Here is a 19,358-nt window from a genome sequence, read left to right as displayed (position 1 = left end):
TTGTCATTGAGCAAATATCATAGAGTGTACTTACACAAACCTAGATAGTATAGCCTCCTACACATCTAGACTCTATGGTATAGCCTATTGCTCCTGGGCTACAAACCTGTACATGTTACTGTACTGAATACTGTAGGCAATTGTAACACAATGGTAAGTATTTTTGTGTCTAAACATATCTAAACATTAAAAAAGTTTAGTAAAAATATTATATTATAATCTTATGGGGCCACCATTGTATATGTGATCCATCATTGTCTGAAACATTGCCATAAAGTGCATGATGTATATGATTATCTCTAATAAAACTTTTTTTTTCTTCTTTTTGTTTTCTGTTCTTTAATATAAATTGTTTGGACAATTGTTTTCTTTGACTACTATACTTCTACATAGTAAAACTCTTACTTGCCTGCTAAAATAAAGCTGTTGTTACTATTTATTCTGAGAAGATTATATTACCTAACCAATCACAGGACCAGTAGTCTTTGATTCCATAAAATTAAACAAGTTTCTCTATAACATGATTTTACATAGCAATCAAAAGTATAAAAAACCATCAGTCTCATCACTGAGAGTAAGTGGCAATAAGTTTGTAACAATATCAATAATACAACAGAACATCTGTCTGCAAAAGGCAAATTAAATTCTTAATGTAGGTATCCCCCACATCATAAAATGTAAATACTTACCATGTATGGCTACTTTTTCCCTTCTGCATAGAAATCTGCTTCTGCAATTTCTTTGCTACAGAGTGGATTAAAAAATAAAAACTGCCCACATTTGGCACAAAGCTGATACCAAAGTAATAAAAGTTAGTCAATAATTATATAACTGGTTCTGGGAACACTATGAAACTTTTAGCAAGTCTCTCTGCTTCTGTCCAAAATCCATGTATCATCCACATATGGTTGTATTTGTTGGAATTATGTTTCCGGGGCACTAATTCAATAGTTCAGCTGACAGGTTAGTGTTTTACCACAGAGGGGACTGAGTTTGGGGACAACCTCTTGATCCCAGGCTGTGACCTCCAGAACTCAGGACATGTCACAAGGAGTATGACCATGAAGTTTTTCCACAAAAATATTGTCTTTTTTAAGAGGTTTAATATATCAGGAGACAGAAACACTGACAAAGAAAGAGACTGAGAGATAAAAAGAGACAAAGACGCTACACTTAGAGTATTGTTAAACTCTTTCACCAGAAGGAGAAGATTAATCTGTAATACAGCATCAGCTCTGTTCTTAGATATTTTGCATTATGTGCTTCAATAAAGGAAATACATGTACTCACAAGGAAGCTTGAAGCAATTAGTCTCCTAGCCTGGCAGGTTGTATTTCATATTTTTAGCAATTACCTACTCATACATTTTTTTCAAGTCAAGCTTTAACTGTTATAAAAACAGTTATCAAATGTATATTAAAATTTGGCAGAGTTGATAGCCTAAGTTATCATTAATTCATAATAAAGCAAACCACAAGAATGTTTATTTACAAGTGACTTATCTGGACATGCCCCTATAAATGGTATTTAAATCCTGTTGATTTTAATCTCAATGAAGCACTGAAGCAACCATATTAGTAAAGAGGAAGGAAAATCAATCTAGAATTGATCCCAGAGCCTTAGCTACTCACCAGGATGATGTAGATTTAAATCTTGTATCTGCCCTTCTGTGGCTATATCATACTGGGAAAATTACAAAATCTCTCCTAAGCCTGTTCTCTTATTTATAAACTGGGAGTAATAGATGTACCTAGCTTATCAGGTGTTTTAGAGTTAAATGAGAAAATGCACATAGAAAAATTTATCACAGTACTTGGAACATAGTAAGTTCTCAGATGGACTTTGAATTTTGTTCCTGTCCTTAGCCTACTTACCTAAAAATATACACTAATAATTTACATGTATTATACACATTAATTTTAATTATAATTGAGACCTAATAGGAATATACTATAAATTCCTCATTTATAACATTTATTTATGATGCTTACTATTGATATTAATGAAATACTTTAGATTTAGTGTATAAAATATACACATACATTTGTGTATATATGATTTTTAAACTTCTCTACCTTAGCATTCAGTTTACTACCTCCTTTACTTCCAAGAAGGCAGTATTCTTTGGATGGAAGATAAAAAGATGACAACCATAGTCCGCATTGAACCATACACCCACATTAATAGCTGCTATTGTGTGTAGGCTGCGTCCTTTTCAGAGGTACTAAGCACACAGTAGACGAGATATGACAATCACCTAGACAGCTTAACACAGTACTTAGAACACAGTAGGATCTCAAAAAGTGTCAGTGAACAAGAATTACATCTCCTGATGAAAGAGAAGATAAAGTAGATTAAAATGTTGACTATTGCAAGAAAAATGTCCCATTAGATATGCTATAAACCAGTATAAAATATTTTACACTTTTTTTGTATGTATTGCTGATAATTATGTATTGATACAGTGGTATTTATATATAACTTTTAAATAAATATAAAAAATTCAGGTTGTGGGCTCAAACAATTTTTTACTAATAAAGTTGATTTAAAAGGATACAGAGACTTGGGACTAGAGTTGTATGTGCTAAAATAGTCCTAATCCATCTACCTACCCATCTATCTCACTATTAATCCATCCATCTTTTTTTTAGCTTGAAACTGCTCTCACCCCAAATTTTTGTTGTTTACATCCAGATATGATAGAATACAGAAGATATGACTAAATATAATAAAATATTTAGTGAACATAAAATAGATTGTGAGAAGTCTCTTAGGCATCCAATTCCCCAAGCCTCTTAGCTGCCACACAAATTATGTCACCAAAGTAACTCAACTTGATAAACTTTTATGTATTTGAAATACTCCACAACTAATAGTTGGAGAACATATCTTGATATATAGTTTGTATCTCTCTTGTGGAATTAAAGCAATATCCTTCTTACTAAGCCCTCAACAAGAGTTTTTGTTCCTTAGTTTTTTGGTTTGGTTGTTTAGTTTTCATAAAAGGACTGCAGCTGCCTCTGTTTGCGAATAGTTCCACTACCTTCATTCATCCACTTAAGATCTTTCTTCATTACCAATTTTCTGTTATAGATTATCCTCTAGAAAAGTGGTCCTCCTATATGAATATAAAATGTCAATATATTATATAAATAATACGTTATATATAGCATGTGCATAATAAATACACATGAGATGGAAACTGAAAAAGATGGGGTAAAATGCAATTTCCATACTTTAAACAATTGCTACTTATCAATAGTTGATATAATTTTGCTCTCTAATGTTATTAATATTTTATTGAGACCAATATGATTGGATGTTTTATTTTTTTAAAAGATTTTTTCTAACAATTTCCAGTATAACTACTGAAAGCTGTTTCTAATTTCAGTATGTTTCAATATATTGTTTTAAATGGCTGTTATAACCAAAAATCATTCCTTACAAACTACATAGATCCAAATAAGAGAGGTATAATGTAGGCTCTACTTACTGAATTAAAATACCATTTTAAGTCCCATTTGCTAATTACATAAAGAATTTTTGTTGAAATTAAATGAAATTAAATAAATTTCCATGTTCCCTGGTAACAATCAGTTGTCATGCTAATTAGAAGGTATTGTGCATCTTTATCTAGCAGAAGTCTTATTTCCTCTGGTCCAATACTTCCTGGTTCATCCTCCAGTACTGGGTCATGTGACTACCTCCAAGGCCATGTTTTGGTTAAAGGGAAGACGGTTTTGCTAAGGAGGAAGCAAATATGTGTGTGTGTGTATGTGTGTGTGTGTGTGTGTGTCTGTGTGTATATATATATATATATACACACACACGTGAATCAAAGTTTGTCAAAATCATGTAAATAAAAATTGGCATTTATTGATTTACCTGTGCCTCAACAAAAATAAGTTTACATGAAACTTTCAAATGAGATCTTCTGGCTTAATAGTTGAAGATACATTAGAGTAAGAGAGAAAGAAGAAAGAAACGAAGGAGAGAGAGAGATGATAAAAGAAAAATATCTTCTATGGTAGAGCAGAAGGAATATTTACAACATTAAATGCCAGAGGGATAAAGTACAAGGTAATAAAGACAGAGGCCGTATCTGTCTCCTTCCTAAGTACTCCATTTAGAATCTGATCCTTGCATGATTTCCAAACCCAGCAGTTGAAACCAACCATGATGGGTGGAGCATAATAATTGTGTGATACGCTTCATATGGTACCTTTCAGAATCACATACTGTCTCAACCATCATTTATGAGAGGAAAGGAATGTGCTGCACCCAATCCCTTCTCAGTCTTAGTTTATAAATTGGCTTCATAATAAGAAAGAATCACAAAACAAATGGAAGCACATCTATCAGTAGTGTTAAAAAAAAAATGCAGCCTGAGATGCTTCTTACTTTTTATGGGCAATTCTGTTTCTTTCATGAAAACTTGATTTTACAGGTAACTTAATGGGTTGCTCCTGGTGGCTTTTGTGACTTTACAGTTGGATGAGGTAACATGGAGTCTCTTAGTTCGCAGTATGAACATAATTCTGCCAATTTCTGAATTTCCCTTAGACCATCTGTCTTATTTAACAAAAAGCAAAAGTTTAACTTTAATAAATGAAAAAGCCAAAGGACTAAGACTTGGGGATTGAGAGCTATGATGCAATGGACTATGCGGTCTCTTAATAATACATAAGTGTACAAATAGCCAGTTTCCATGAACCGAAACTATGAGCAAAGCTGTGATTTCTAAGCTGGGAGGAAACTTATTGAGCAAGACAGATAAGGAAACAGGTGCAGAACATTTATGTTATTTGACTTATTGTGAAGTTGTTTTTTTATTTTGTTTTGTTTTGTTGGTTTCTGGGTTTTTTTTTTTTTTTTTTTTTTTTTTTGAGACAGGGTCTTGCTCCATCATGTAGGCTGTAGTGCAGTGGCACAAACATGGCTCACTGTAGCTTCAACCTTCTGGGCTCATGTGATCCTCCCACCTCAGCCTCCTGAGTAGCTGGGACTACAGGTGTGCATCACCATACCCGGCTAATTTTTTTCTTTAATTTTGTAGAGAGATGGAGTCTTGCCATGTTGCCCAGGCTTGTCTTGAATTCCTAGCTCAAGCAATCCTCCCCGCTCAGCCTCCCAAAGTGCTGGGATTATGGGTGTGAGCCACCATGTCTGGCCATTATGGAGCTTGTTAATGGCAAGGCAGTTGCCACAGTGCAGATTGTCACACTCTGAAACCAAAGTTCTTTCCATGAACTTTTTTATTTTGCCCTAAGAAAATAGTTGCAAAGGGGATGGTGGGCTTGATTTAAGGGTAGACATTTCTAATGCCCAGGAGCCCTGGAAAGGCTGCATAACAGCCTTTCATATTAGGAACAGCCTGTTCATACTAGGAACAATGACAGTGGTTTGCATTCTGTAGAGTCTCCTCATTGGGACATGAGCTTTAATAACTCAGCTAAATGGTAGATGTTATTATCCAGTATGTAATTAAATCGTGCTTTTAGGAAATATTACTAACTTTCTCTGACAGTATTAAGTTTTGCCATGTTCCCATCCTCAAGTCTCTAGCACAGTAACTCACAACTCAGACCTTCACATTAGAGTCAGCTGAAGAATTCAAAAATACAGAAACAAGGGGCACCACCTATGACAATGGAATAAGAATTGCTAGGAGGTAGCCTGGAACAGTATTTTATTGTTATTACTATTATTGTAAAAAACAGAAAAATATTTCCTTTTAAGTGCCCCCAATGATTTTAATTCACGATCAGGGCTGAGAATCCCCACACTCCAGGGGAGAGCTATGGGACCTTTCTTCTTGAGCATCTGCTAGTTTTAATTGTCCTTATGAAAGACTCTGCTAGAGATGGTAGACCAGACTCACAGCTCAAATCTTAGGTTAATGCACTTTCTAATCATTTTGTTACTTTATTTAGAAAACTTGCTCTAAGACCATGTTCTCAAACTTCCCTGTTCATCAGAATCAACTGGAGAAATTGCTGCAACAGATTTCTGGGCTGCATGCTCAAAGTTCAGAAGATCTGGGGTGATACCAGAGAATTTGCATTTCTAAGACCCCAAGTAAAGCTGTTGCTGCTGGTCCTGGGATCACACTTTGAGAACCCTTAGCAGTTGATAAAGGCCTAATGGATTCCTTCCTCTTTAATGATTTCTTTCTGTGGAAGGCAAAATTCTTTGATAATTCACTCTACCAAGTCCCTGACTACTTCCCTTCTCATCAGTGACTCACGGCTAGCAAATGTACTGGCCTCTCAATAGCATGAGTAACCTTCTAGCAGATTTTGCCAGCAAGACTCTGCCATTTGCTTTTAGTTCTTACAGAATAACCCTCTTTTCCTCAGAACATTTCAAATAATGTTTGAAAGGAATAATCTTCTAAAGATATAAATGTAGCACCACTGTGGTGACATTACAATGTCTCTTGTCCATGCCATGTAGACGTGGGTAGCAAGTATGTTACATTTTGCTTCTTCATACTGTATAAATAAATGGGTAAAATATTCTCCTGATTTTCTTCCTTCTAAATTCATGAATCCAAGGAAACTCCTGCTGATAAATGAGAACTGAAACCTAAAGTCTGGGGACTGTCAGGATAAACTTAAATCAAGAAAATATGTGAATCAGGCCAGGTGCGGTCGCTTACGCCTGTAATCCCAGCACTTTGGGAGGCTGAGGCAGGCAAATCACTTGAGGCCAGGAGTTCAAGACCAGCCTGGCCAAAATGGTGAAACTCCGTCCCTACTAAAAACACAAAAATTGTCCAGGCATGGTGGCATGTGCCTGTAGTCCCAGCTACTCGGGAGGCTGAGGCAGGAGAAATGATTGAACCCAGGAGGCAGAGGTCGCAATGAGTCAGGATTGTGGCACTGCACTGCAGCCTGGGTGACAGAGTGAGACTCTGTCTCAAAAAAGAAAGAAAGAAAGAAAGAAAGAAAGAGAGAGAGAGAAAGAAAAAGAAAGAAAGAAAGAAAGAGAGAAAGAAAGAAAAAAGAAAGAAAGAAAGAAAAGAAAGAAAGGAAAGAAGAAAGAAAGAAAGAGAAAGAGAGAAGGAGAAAGAGAGAGAAAGAAAAAAAGAAAGAAAGAAAGAAAGAAAAGAAAGAAAGGAAAGAAGAAAGAAAGAAAGAGAGAAGGAGAAAGAGAGAGAAAGAAAAAAAGAAAGAAAGAAAGAAAAGAAAGAAAGGAAAGAAAGAAAGAAAGAAAAGAAAGAAAGGAAAGAAGAAAGAAAGAAAGAAAGAAGAAAGAGAAAGAAAGAAGGAAAGAAAGAATAAATATGTGGATCATTAAAAATTTAGAACTAAAAAATGAACTAACATTTACTGAATGCCTACTATGAACCAAAGCATTACATTGTGAATTTTTAATTCACAAGACAGCAATCTGTGTTTTAACAAGCCTTTCAGGTGGTTCTTATGCAGATGAAAGTTGGAGAACCACTGCTCTAGGGACATACATATGTGAATGTTGGTATTTTGGAAGAAACAAACAAACACTTTTGGATTTTAACAGACCTGACAAGGTTTCCCCTGAAAGAGAAAGACATACTAAGGGAAATAAGGTGCCTGGGAACTCGGGAAGAAGAACCCTAGGGGGTAGGAGCAATGTTGAAGAAGAAATGGAGCTGTCACCTATGTCAGACACGCTGCATGTGTGCCTATTGCCCTATCATGAGCCTATTCAGGCAGAATAAACTAGGAGAGCCTTTCTGGAAGGTAAAGAGGGGATGTTTCAGATATAGCCCAACTAGGCTATTTTATAATCCCTTTTCACCCCAGGGACACCATCATTCTGAATGTTCATAGGACTATCTTAAAAATATGTCACAGATGTAAGTGAATTTATAGATTGAGTTAAGAAAGACATCGGGTTGGAAGAGAGGGCAAAGCAGGGGATGGAGAGAGAGAGCTGCATGAGTCAGACAGATTCAGACTTAATCCTTATAGTCACTTCCTAGCTGGTGATCTCAGGCAAATTACTTAATCTAGCTCAGGTTTTGTCCTTATCTATAAAAGGGGATAATCATACCTACCTCAGAGAATTGTTGGGAGGATTAAAAGAGATAATGACATGCTTGGCACCCATGGAACGCAACTGTCCAGAGGCAGCTGCCAGCCCCAGTTCTCCCTCTGGCTAAAGGAAGTCATCCTACCTTTTTTTTGTAAGTAGGAGTTTTTCAATGGATTTTTCATTTTCATTTTCATTATCTGCCTTGTCTTGTGTGATTGGAAATGACCAGAGAGAAATGAGTGTCACCTTCCCTGAACTGGTTATGTATTGGCCCTGTTCTCTCATCCTGCTCCCAACCTCTCCAGTCTCTCCCTCAGCTCTTGCGTGGGTGGGGGTGGCGCCTCCGGCATGTTTGTATATTCCTCCAACACTCAGCCAGCTCTGCTCCAGAATCAGCCTTAATTAGTCATTTACCTAGCATAACTCAGCAAATCTGTGTTTGAAGTAGAATTATCCCATGTAGAATTTAATTTCCCTGTTTCCCATTTCACCTCAATAAGGTGAAATGGACTATTCAGCATGGAGAGGCTTAGATCTCATTTTTCTTCAGTCTGCCTGTTTTGGATTTCTGAATTTAAAAGTAAATACCTCTTAGACACAGAGGAATTCTTGCATGCCAGCTACCTGTCAAGTGTAGCAAATACTCAGCCAGCTACTGCATTAGGTTTTGCTTTAAAACCACTCTAAATGATTTATTGTTTTTAAATTATTTACACGACATTATTCCTTTCTTGTAAAATGCAAAAGTGCTGTCAGGAACAGCACGGAAGCAAGGTTATGAATGGTACTACAAGTAAATCAAGGTAATTAGAGGCTTCAAGTTGCAAATACTGACAAGTTCTCCAGCCACCACTTCACTGATGATAATAAAATTTGCATGATTTCCTGACATTATATTCACCACATATTTTCACTGCATGCTCACTGTAATTACTTAGGGCATGATCTCACACTTCTAGCAAGCAGAACTCTCACTGAACCCAGCCGTGACTATTACAGATGCTTAGAAATGAAGTAGATGGAATTAAGGGGAGAGTTCCCTACATAGCTTTAGGGATCTGTGATGTATCAACTGAATCTTGACAGGTAAGAAAAAGGGAAATATTCTCAACCACTCCTAAGCTACTATCAGCTCAAATTATAATGACACCAAGGTATCTCGAAGACAGAATTTGGATCCTGGGTTTACTGACAACTGATTTCTGCAATTTGTTTTCTGAATCTCTAATGTCAAGAAAGAAAAAGATCATCAAAGTTGATTTTAATCCCTAATATGGAAGTACACCAGACATAACTGTAGGTGTAACTATGGGAAAAAATTCTGTGTTATTTTTCAAAGATCAGAATGCACAAGTAAGAAAGATTAAAAATACCAAAGATCAGCGGGCACCTCTAGAAGTATACAGTGACTAAAGCAGGTCAACTCAATGTCTGAATTCCATAACCAACCTCTCATTTGGTCAAGTAATTCCTCGGTGCTTGGTGCAACATTCATTTATACCGGCACATAAATTCATACACTTTTCTTGTTTTGGCTCAGTGAACCAAACTTACATTTGACCATTTGCTCTTCTCTTCTAAACCTAGAGCACCCTCATATCTGTCTCAATAGAGGAGGAAAAATTTAGGTTTTGAACTATGTAATATACTATGAATGTACATATCAAAGATGAACATAGTGTATAAACTAAAACTTGGTAATTAATAACCGTTCTTCTAACACTGAACTAAAAGACAGGAGAGAACAATTGATTCTGAGCTTTGCCTTGTGAACCATGGGAATTTATATAATTATTTGACCTCAGTCTCTTCAACCTAAAAGAGAGGAAATTACTCATACACATGCCATTGTCATGAGAATTGAAGAGAGAAGATGAAAGCACTCAGTACAGTACCTGGCATTGAATATGAATGCAAAGATAGAACAAATTATCCAGAAATGTCCTATCCTTTCATAGGTCTTCTATTTAGTTCACATAGCATGGAAAGTCTTATACAGAAAGTTAGTGTCTGTTTTAAGAGCAACTTAGGAGACAGCAAGAAAAGGAGCCTTCTTTTTAAGAATTTAGTAACATTCTGTCAGACCTGAAGTGAAAGACAATTTTGGGGAATGAATTATCTCTTCCTCACCATGGAGAGCAGCTGGTAACACTGCAATTTTTAAAAACAACTGGAACATCACACACCGGGGACTGTTGTGGGGTGGGGGAAGGGGGGAGGGATAGTATTAGGAGATATACCTAATGCTAAATGACGAGTTAATGGGTGCAGCACACCAACATGGCACATGTATACATATGTAACAAACCTGCACGTTGTGCACATGTACCCTAAAACTTAAAGTATAATAATAAAATTTTAAAAAACAACAAAAATAACAAAACAAACAAAAAACAGCCTAGTTGAGGCAATCAGATCTTAAGTATTGGCAGTTATTGCTCCAAATCACAGTACTTCTAAACCCAGAGGTATCTACTGGTAAACCTTTAAAATAATGAAATTCATTAAAGATTCCCAGATCTTAGGCTGGCTCTGGTTAAAGTTTACAACCACAGTTACTAGATCTACCTTACCTAGACCGGTTACAATGCAGATATCTCCTTTCTTTGTATGAATATGTTGGGGAGGTGGTCACTCCTGTGATGGGAAGGTCTGTGAACTTGTAGTAACATATAAGCAATCTTTAAAAAAGTGGAATAAAAGTCTGTTGTAAATAGTTTGTGTTAATTAGCCTAAAGATTACATCAAGCTCTGCGGTAGGTTTACTCATATTTAATTATATCCATTTTTAAACTAGTAGTAACTTATGAGATTTCTGGAATGTGTTTAGTAATCCACTGAGAAGACTGACTCAGAATCATAGAAGAAAGATATCCAGTGTGTCCAATTGCCGTGACTGTTGACTTCCATCATTTGTTACCCACACTTTAAGATGAATAGGGAATGCATCAGAAGTACATAGTTCAATTAGCACAATAGCAAGTATGAAGCTATTATGTAGATGTGACATATTTTCTGTTAAATCATATGAATGGTCATAATTTCTGCTGAAAATATGCATGTCATTTTTCAAGTGCCCTTTCTTTTGCCCTCAATTGTATTTTGAAGACAAAACAAACCAGATTTTGTGGCATTCAGCAGTCTGCTCATTTTCTTGCTGTTGACAATAGTGTTCTCATTTCTTCTACTCAAGATATGTGGAAAATAGTCTTAACAAACCTGATAGACACAAGATCATATGCTTTTTGAATGAGTGCCTTACTACTGAATGTATGGCTTATTGTGGAAATATTTAAGCTCACCTTAAGGTCAGTTATTATAAGGGCTATTATCATCGTTTCCTAATTTAGTGAGCTTTTAATCAAATGTCTTAATTTATAATTAATGTAGCAGCTGGTCAGCCAACATGGTTACAACTAATGAGTAAGTTTATGTATTTTATAAAACCTTATATTTGGATAGTGCCTTAGCAGCAATTTATTCCAACTTCTTATGTCTTCGTGTATACATTTCTATCTTTGCCTTGGTTTGTTGTCATGTTTGTGTTTATAACTGTTTGGTTCTTTTCCTTCTCTTTCTCTTTTCATTTGAAAAGAATTTATTCTGAGAAACAATAAAAGAGTCTTAGGAAAGAAGTGAGCTTCTGTATCAGAGATTGGTGGGAGTATGCTCTATCTTGGGAGAGTCAAGCTGAAGGTAAGATTTAAACCTCACAGGACAGTTTAATGTTTTTGATTACCTCTAAGGTAAAATCATCTCATTTATTCTTTCTACCCCAGAGTGGAATGATGTTAAAAGACCTTACACCAGCATGTTTGACTGTGTGTTCTAAGAGAAGACTTTCTCTTATTCATATCTATACACCTTTCTTCCTAAATGGAGTTTACAGAGGCCTGGGGAATTATGGTGAAAGAACAGAGTTCTACCTGATAACATTTACAGTCTGAACAGATAGTTCAGTCCTAAACATATCCAATTCGGAAACCGAGTCAGAGGGGAAGCAGCCGAAAACCCAGATCTCATTGCTGGGAAACTTTACAATTTATCAGGTCAAACCCCAATAAGATGTCCAAGCGCTTCCAGTTAATTTGTGACAGACCTAAGTTCAAGAATAAATTTCTATTGCCAGTCTCAGTTCTTTCCTTTATAGAGCAGTAAACACAAATGGCTCCCAGCTTTAGAGAACTTATACAACCAATAAGATAAAACACATGGAACAACCAGAGGAAGAATAAGACTTCTCCAGTCATTTTTATATACCTGCACATAGTAAGTTTGATAAATGTTAGCTGTTAACAGAATGCATGGCTTCTTAAAATTATATTTAAAATGCTTATTTATGTTAATAATTAATTTTTAATTGCTGTGGAATCTGTTTAATTTGAAACTGATATTATTTAATAATGTATATATGACCTACAAGATAAAATGAAGCATGCATCAAACAATTGTCAACTCAGTTAATTGTAAGCATAATAAAAAGGACATACTGTGTCTGGAATTGGTGGGTTCTTGGTCTCACTGACTTCAAGACTGAAGCCGCGGACCCTCGAGGTGAGTGTTACAGTTCTTAAAGGTGGCATGTCCAGAGTTTGTTCCTTCTGACGTTCGGATGTGCTCAAAGTTTCTTCCTTCTGGTGGGTTCGTGGTCTCGTTGGATCAGAAGTGAAGCTGCAGACCTTCGTGGTGAATGTTACAGCTCATAAACGCAGTGTGGACCCAAAGAGTGAGCAGCAGCAAGGTTTATCACAAAGAACAAAAGAACAGACCTTCCATCCTGTGGAAAGGAACCCAAGCTGGTTCCCACAGTGGGCTCGGGCAACCTGCTTTTATTCCCTTATCTGGCCCCACCCACATCCTGCTGACTGCTCCATTTTACAGAGAGTTGATTGGTCTGTTTTACAGAGAGCTGATTGGTCCGTTTTGACAGGGTGCTGATTGGTGTGTTTACAATCCCTGAGCTAGACACAAAAGTTCTCCACGTCCCCACTAGATTAGCTAGATACAGAGTGTCCACACAAAAGTTCTCCATGTCCCCACTAGAGTAGCTAGATACAGAGTGTCGATTGGTGCATTCACAAACCCTGAGCTAGACACAGGGTGCTGATTGGTGTGTCTACAAACCTTGAGCTAGATACAGAGGGCCGATTGGTCTATTTACAATCCCTTAGCAAGACATAAAGGTTCTCCAAGTCCCCACCAGAGTAGCTAGATACAGAGTGTCGATTGGTGCATTCACAAACCCCTTAGCTAGACATAAAGGTTCTCCAAGTCTCCACCAGACTCAGGAGCCCAGCTGGCTTCACCCAGTGGATCCTGCACCAGGGCAGCAGGTGGCCTGCACTCCTCAGCCCTTGAGTGGTCGATGGGACTGTGAGCCGTGGAACGTGGTGGCGCTCCTCAGGGAGGCTCAGGCCGCTCAGGAGCCCATGGCAGAGGGGAGGCTCATGCATGGCGGGCTGCAGGTCCCCAGCCCTTCCCCTCGGGGAGGCAGCTAAGGCCCGGCGAGAAGTCCAGTGCAGCAGCTGCCGGCCCAGGTGCTAAGCCCCTCACTGCCCGGGCCGGCGGGGCCGGCCGGATGCTCCGAGTGCGGGGCCTGCCAAACCCACGCCCACCGAGAACTCATGCTGGCCCTCAAGCACCGTGCGCAGCCCCGGTTCCTGCCTGCGCCTCTCCCTCCACACCTCCCCGCAAGCTGAGGGAGCCAGCTCCAGCCTTGGCCAGCCCAGAAATGGGCTCCAACAGTGCAGCGGTGGGCTGAAGTGCTCCTCAAGCATGGCCAGAGTGGGCGCCAAGGCCGAGGAGGTGCCGAGAGCAAGCAAGGGCTGTGACAGCATGCTGTCACCTCTCAATACTATTCAAAATTTTAATCTAGATTATATGGTTAATGATTGACTTTGGACCTAAATTATCTAGGCCATGTCCTCATTTCCTTGTGCCAAGATAAATATACTACAAAATATGATTTTTTAGAAGTTGATCAGATTAAAGCTGGTTACTAACATTAAAAAAAAAAGTTAATATCAGAAGATTCAAGACAAAAGTATATTTGGCACAGTAAAGAACACATTGTGGCTTATACCAAATGCTTGGAACTTCTGCTTCATCTGTAAAATAAGGATACATTTTTCTAACTTGCTAAGTTTTTGTGAGGGTAAAAACCAGTCATTTCTGTTATAGCTCAACAGGTATTTCTAAAAAAAAAATCACTGCGATATGCAAAATTGTGGAATAAAAACCACAGGACTCATAAGAAAACGTGGTTAAGGGATTAATACTCAAAAACTTCATGAGGCAGCACTATTTACAATAGCAAAAACAGAACCAACCCAAATGCCCATCAATACTATACTAGATAAAGAAAATGTGGTATATATACACCATGGAATACTATGCAGCCATTAAAAGGGATGGGATCATATCCTTTGCATGGACATGGATGAAGCTGAAAGTCATCATTCTCAGCAAACTAACGCAGGAGCAGAAAACCAAACACTGCATTTTCTCACTCATAAGTGGGTATTAAAAAATGGGAACACACGGACATAGGGAGGGGAATGACACACACTGGGGCTAGTTGGGGGTTGGGGGCGAAGGGAGGGAGAGCAGTAGGACAAATAGCTAATGCATGCAAGACTTAAAACCGAGATGATGGGTTGATAGGTGCAGCGAACCACCATGGCACACATATACCTATGTAACAAGCCTATGTAAACAAACAAACGTGTTCTGCACATGTATACCAGAACTTAAAGTAAAATAAAAATAAATAAATAAAATTAAAAAACAAACCTGGCCAGGTGCAGTGGCTCACGCCTGTAATCCCAGCACTTTGGGAGGCCAAGGCGGGTGGATCACGAGGTCAGAAGATCAAGACCATACTGGCTAACACGGTGAAACCCCATCTCTACTAAAAATACAAAAAATTGGCCGGGCGCGGTGGCAGGTGCCTGTAGTCCCAGCTACTTGGGAGGCTGAGGCAGGAGAATGGCGTGAACCTGGGAGGCGGAGCTTGCAGTGAGCCAAGATCGTGCCACTGCACTCCAGCCTGGGCGACAGAGCCAGACTCCGTTTCAAAAAACAAACAAACAAACCTTCTTCAGAGACATGGAAAAAAGGACAAGAGTCCAATAAAAAGTACACATGGTTTTAAACACGTTAAAAGTTTAAGAAATATACAAATACTATAATAAATAGGGCATCTTACCTTTAAAAGGGTCTGAAGTTTGCTTGTACTTAAGTTTCTAGTGTGTTCTGTGTAAAAGAAGAAGAGAAGAAATAAACTGAGAAAAAAAAGCTTCTATCATAAAGGAAAGATAAAGAGAAAAAGAAAAGAGAACAGAGAGGAAAAATTCAAAAAAGCTTAAAGAGAGGGACATCAATAGGAGGATGTCTGCTGGGCTGCATGACTAGGGTAGCAATAGAAAGGGTTGTGGCTTGTGAAGTATCGTCAAGTGGTTTGTATTAGCCTTCCCAGGCTGCCATAACAAAATACCACAGACTAGGTGGGTTAAACAACAAATTTAATTTTTCAGTTCTGGAAGCTGGAAGTCCCAGATCAAAGTGCCAGCAGATTCAGTTCCTGTTGAGGGCTCTTTTGCCAGCTTACAGAGGGTTGCCTTGTTGCTTTGTCCTCACTTACTGTTTTTCTGTGCATGAGGGGAAAGAGAGCTCCAATGTCTCTTCATTTGTTTTTAAGGACCAGTCCTAATGGATTAGGGACTCATCCTTCTGACTTCATTTAACCTTAATTATCTCCTTAAAGCCCACATCTCCAAATACAGTTATATTAGGGGTGAGGACTTCAACATATGAATTTCAGGGGGAAACAATTTAGTCCACAACATGTTTGAAGGAGGGGTATCTGATGGAAAATTGTAATGCCAGGTATGAATAGGTATGGCTCATTGATCTCATGAGGTATGTGTATGTATATATTGCGTATTCCCACATAGCTCAGTTCAACTGAAATATCTAGTGTTTCTCACAGATGAAATTGCATATGAGTCAACACAAAATTTACATTATGCTCAAATTATTTCCTAATCTATCAATGGAGTTGGAACAAATTAGGGTTTTCGAAACAACTGTTGTAGCAAAATGAGTACTGACCGTACTCATTCATTCAATCAATAAATATTACCTGAAACTATAAAACTACTGGAAGAAATGCTTCACAGCATAATTTTTATAGGAGAAATACTTCACGACATTGGGCTGGGCGAAAATTTTTTAAGTAAGACCTCAAAAGCGCAGGCAACGAAAGCAAAAATAGACAAACAGGATTACATAAAATGAAAAAGCTTTCATACAGCGAATGAAACAAGAGTGAAAATGAAACCTACAAGATAGGAGAAAATATTTGTAAACTATACATGTGACAAGGGGTTAATACCCGGTATATAAAGGGAACTCAAACAACAGCAAAAATAACAATAATAATAATAATCCAATTTGAAAGTGGGCAGAAGACCTTAGCAGACTTTGAAAACAAACAAATGGCCAACAGGTATATGAAAAAAGTGCTGAATGTCATTAACCATTTATGCTAAATACAAATGAAAACCACAACAAAACACCACCTCACTCTAGTTAGAATGGCTATTATCAAAAAAAGACAAAAGAAAACTATTGGCAAGGATGAGAAAAGGGAACACTTACACATGGTTTTTGGGATAGTAAATTAGTACAGCAATTATGAAACACAGTAGGAAATTTCCCCAAAATATTAAAAACAAAACTACCCTATTATCCAGCAATCCCCCTACTAGGGATATATCCAACAGGAATATACATGTTGAAAACGTATCTGCACTCCCATGTTTATTGCAGCACTATTTACAATAGCTAAGATATGGAATCAAATTAGTGTCCAACGATGGATAAACACATAAAGAAAATGTGGTAAATATACACAATAAAATACTTTTCAGCCATAAAAGAAAATGAAACCCTGTCATTTGGACAACATGGATGAAACTGGAGGATATAATTTTGTGTGAAATAAGTCAAACACAAAAAAACAAATATGAAAGTTGATACTGTAGAAGCAGGTAGTGGAACAGTAATTACTAGAGACTGAGTGGGGAGGGGTGGGAGGAAGGAAAGATGGCGAGAGGTAGGTCAACAGGTACAAAGTTACAATTAGATAGAAGGAATAAGTTCTAGTGTTCTGTTGCACAATAGGGTGACTATGCTTAACAATAATGTATTGTATAATACAAAATATCTAGAAGAGAGGCTGGTGAATGTTCTCACCACAAAAAAATGATAAATACATGAGATGATGGAAATGCTAGCTACCCTAATTTGATCATTATACAACATATATGTGTATTGAAACATCAAATTGTATCCCATAAATATGTACAATTATGTGTCAGTTTAAAATGTTTTAATATTGGAAAAAAAGAAAGTATTATATTCACATTACTTTTGATGGATTATCCTAAAATTAAACAAAGAGTAGTTATGCATTTTTATATTTGTTGGTAAATGTCTCAGTTTTAGGCCATACAGATATTTATTAATATTAATATGCTATTTTGTGTTGATCATAAGGCAGATCCTTAGAATCTTGACCACATCCAGCAACAGCATAAATAAATTGTCTACGGGAGCTTGCAAACATGGTGATACCACATTAGGGTTTAAGGCTTTCCTAATCCTTCTACAAAATTTACCTTACTAAAAAATTGGTAAATCGTTGTGAGGTTTTTCATGTTTGGCCAGAGAATTAATTGCACTTTCAGACAAACTTAGCATTCTAGTTGGATAGCTTATTAGAATTAAACTTGACTAATTATTCTGGCTAATTGTATAGTTCACTTACTTTCAACTCTCTAGACTTTTCTAGAATAGGGAATATTGTCATTTCAATAAATAAATAAATATCGAGTACCTCCTTTGTGGCAGGTCGACACCAGGCACCAGAAATCCTGCAGTGAAGAAGCCAAGCAAAGTGTCTTTACACAAGGTATTTACATCGTACTGGGGGGAAACAGACTTACTTATATAACCCTGAGGAAATCAATAAACACAAAAGTATACAAGATAATTAAGGAGCGTGAAAAATGCACTAACAAAAATAAGAAGGGGATGAGATGGAGTAAGTAGGGGAAGACACTTCAAACAGTAATCAGGGAAGGCATCTCTGAGGAGGGAAAGAGTAGAATAGCTGAACAACTGGGGGAAAGGCATTCCAGGCATTGGGTTAAAGCAAAGTTAGTGAGGTGGAAGAGACTAGGGGATGGAACAGGAGAGTGAGGAAAGGACTAGCTCCACCTTAGCGGGCTGGGAAGCCACTGAAGCGTTTTGAGCAGGAAAAAGTCGTGATTTCTGTTTTTAAAATTTCACTTTGACTTCTCTGTAAAATCCACTGTAGTGAGAAGAAGAGAGACCAGTTGAGAGGATATAGCGACAGGTCAAGCCAAAGATGAGATACAGAGTAGAGACAAAGAAAGGTGACAGAACTCAGAATTTGTTTAAAGGTTTAGCCAAAAGGAGTTACTGGTGTACTGGATGAGGGTTATGAGAGAAAGGAAAGGCACAAGAGTGATTCCTAGATTTTTGGGTTGAGTCACTGAATAAATCATCATGCTGGTTATTAAACTGTAGAAGTCTGGAAGCTTAACTGGTTTGGGAACAAGAGTTGAGTTTTGAACATGTCAGGCTTCAGATGCCTGTTAGATATCCTGTAGCAATATAGAATTGCTACAACAGGCAGTTGGCTACGTGAACGTGGAATTCTGGGAGAGGTTGAGGCTGGAGATTTAAATGTGGAAGTTGTCAGCATACATCTGGTATGTAAGGCAGAGGTGAAATCACATAGGAAGTGAGTTTACAGAAAGAACACAAAAGAGGCAAAAACTGAGCCCTGGGATCCTGCAAGGTTTACAGGTCAGGTAAAAGAGGAGCTAGCCAAAGAGACAGGAAGAAATAGCTGCTGAGGTAGCAGAAAGGCCAGGTGCATGTGGCACTTTGTAAAACATGTAAGAAATGTGTTTTATGAAGGAAGGGTGATCAACTTTTTGAGAGACTTTAAGAAATATCAGTAATAAGTCCCAAATTGATCACACGCCTTGCATAATTTAGAAAAAGACAGTCCATGTGCCTTAGTATTATAGGCACAAACACATACAGCTAACGTTTTGGGAGGCTGGAGCAAAGAATTAAGGCCTCAAGATCACGCTTTGGATAAAGAATATTTTAGGCTTTGTATAGGCACTGAAACTTTTGAATTTTGCCTTACTTATGAGTATAAACTTCTTCATGCACCTGAGAATGTTGAAATATGCCCTCATCTCTGATTGCAGAAAGAGGATCCTCTTCTTATT

The sequence above is a fragment of the Nomascus leucogenys genome, chromosome 9 (genome assembly GCF_006542625.1).
Source record: "Nomascus leucogenys isolate Asia chromosome 9, Asia_NLE_v1, whole genome shotgun sequence".
In the NCBI taxonomy this organism is placed as follows: Eukaryota; Metazoa; Chordata; class Mammalia; order Primates; family Hylobatidae; genus Nomascus; species Nomascus leucogenys.
This window is presented reverse-complemented; position numbering follows the sequence as displayed.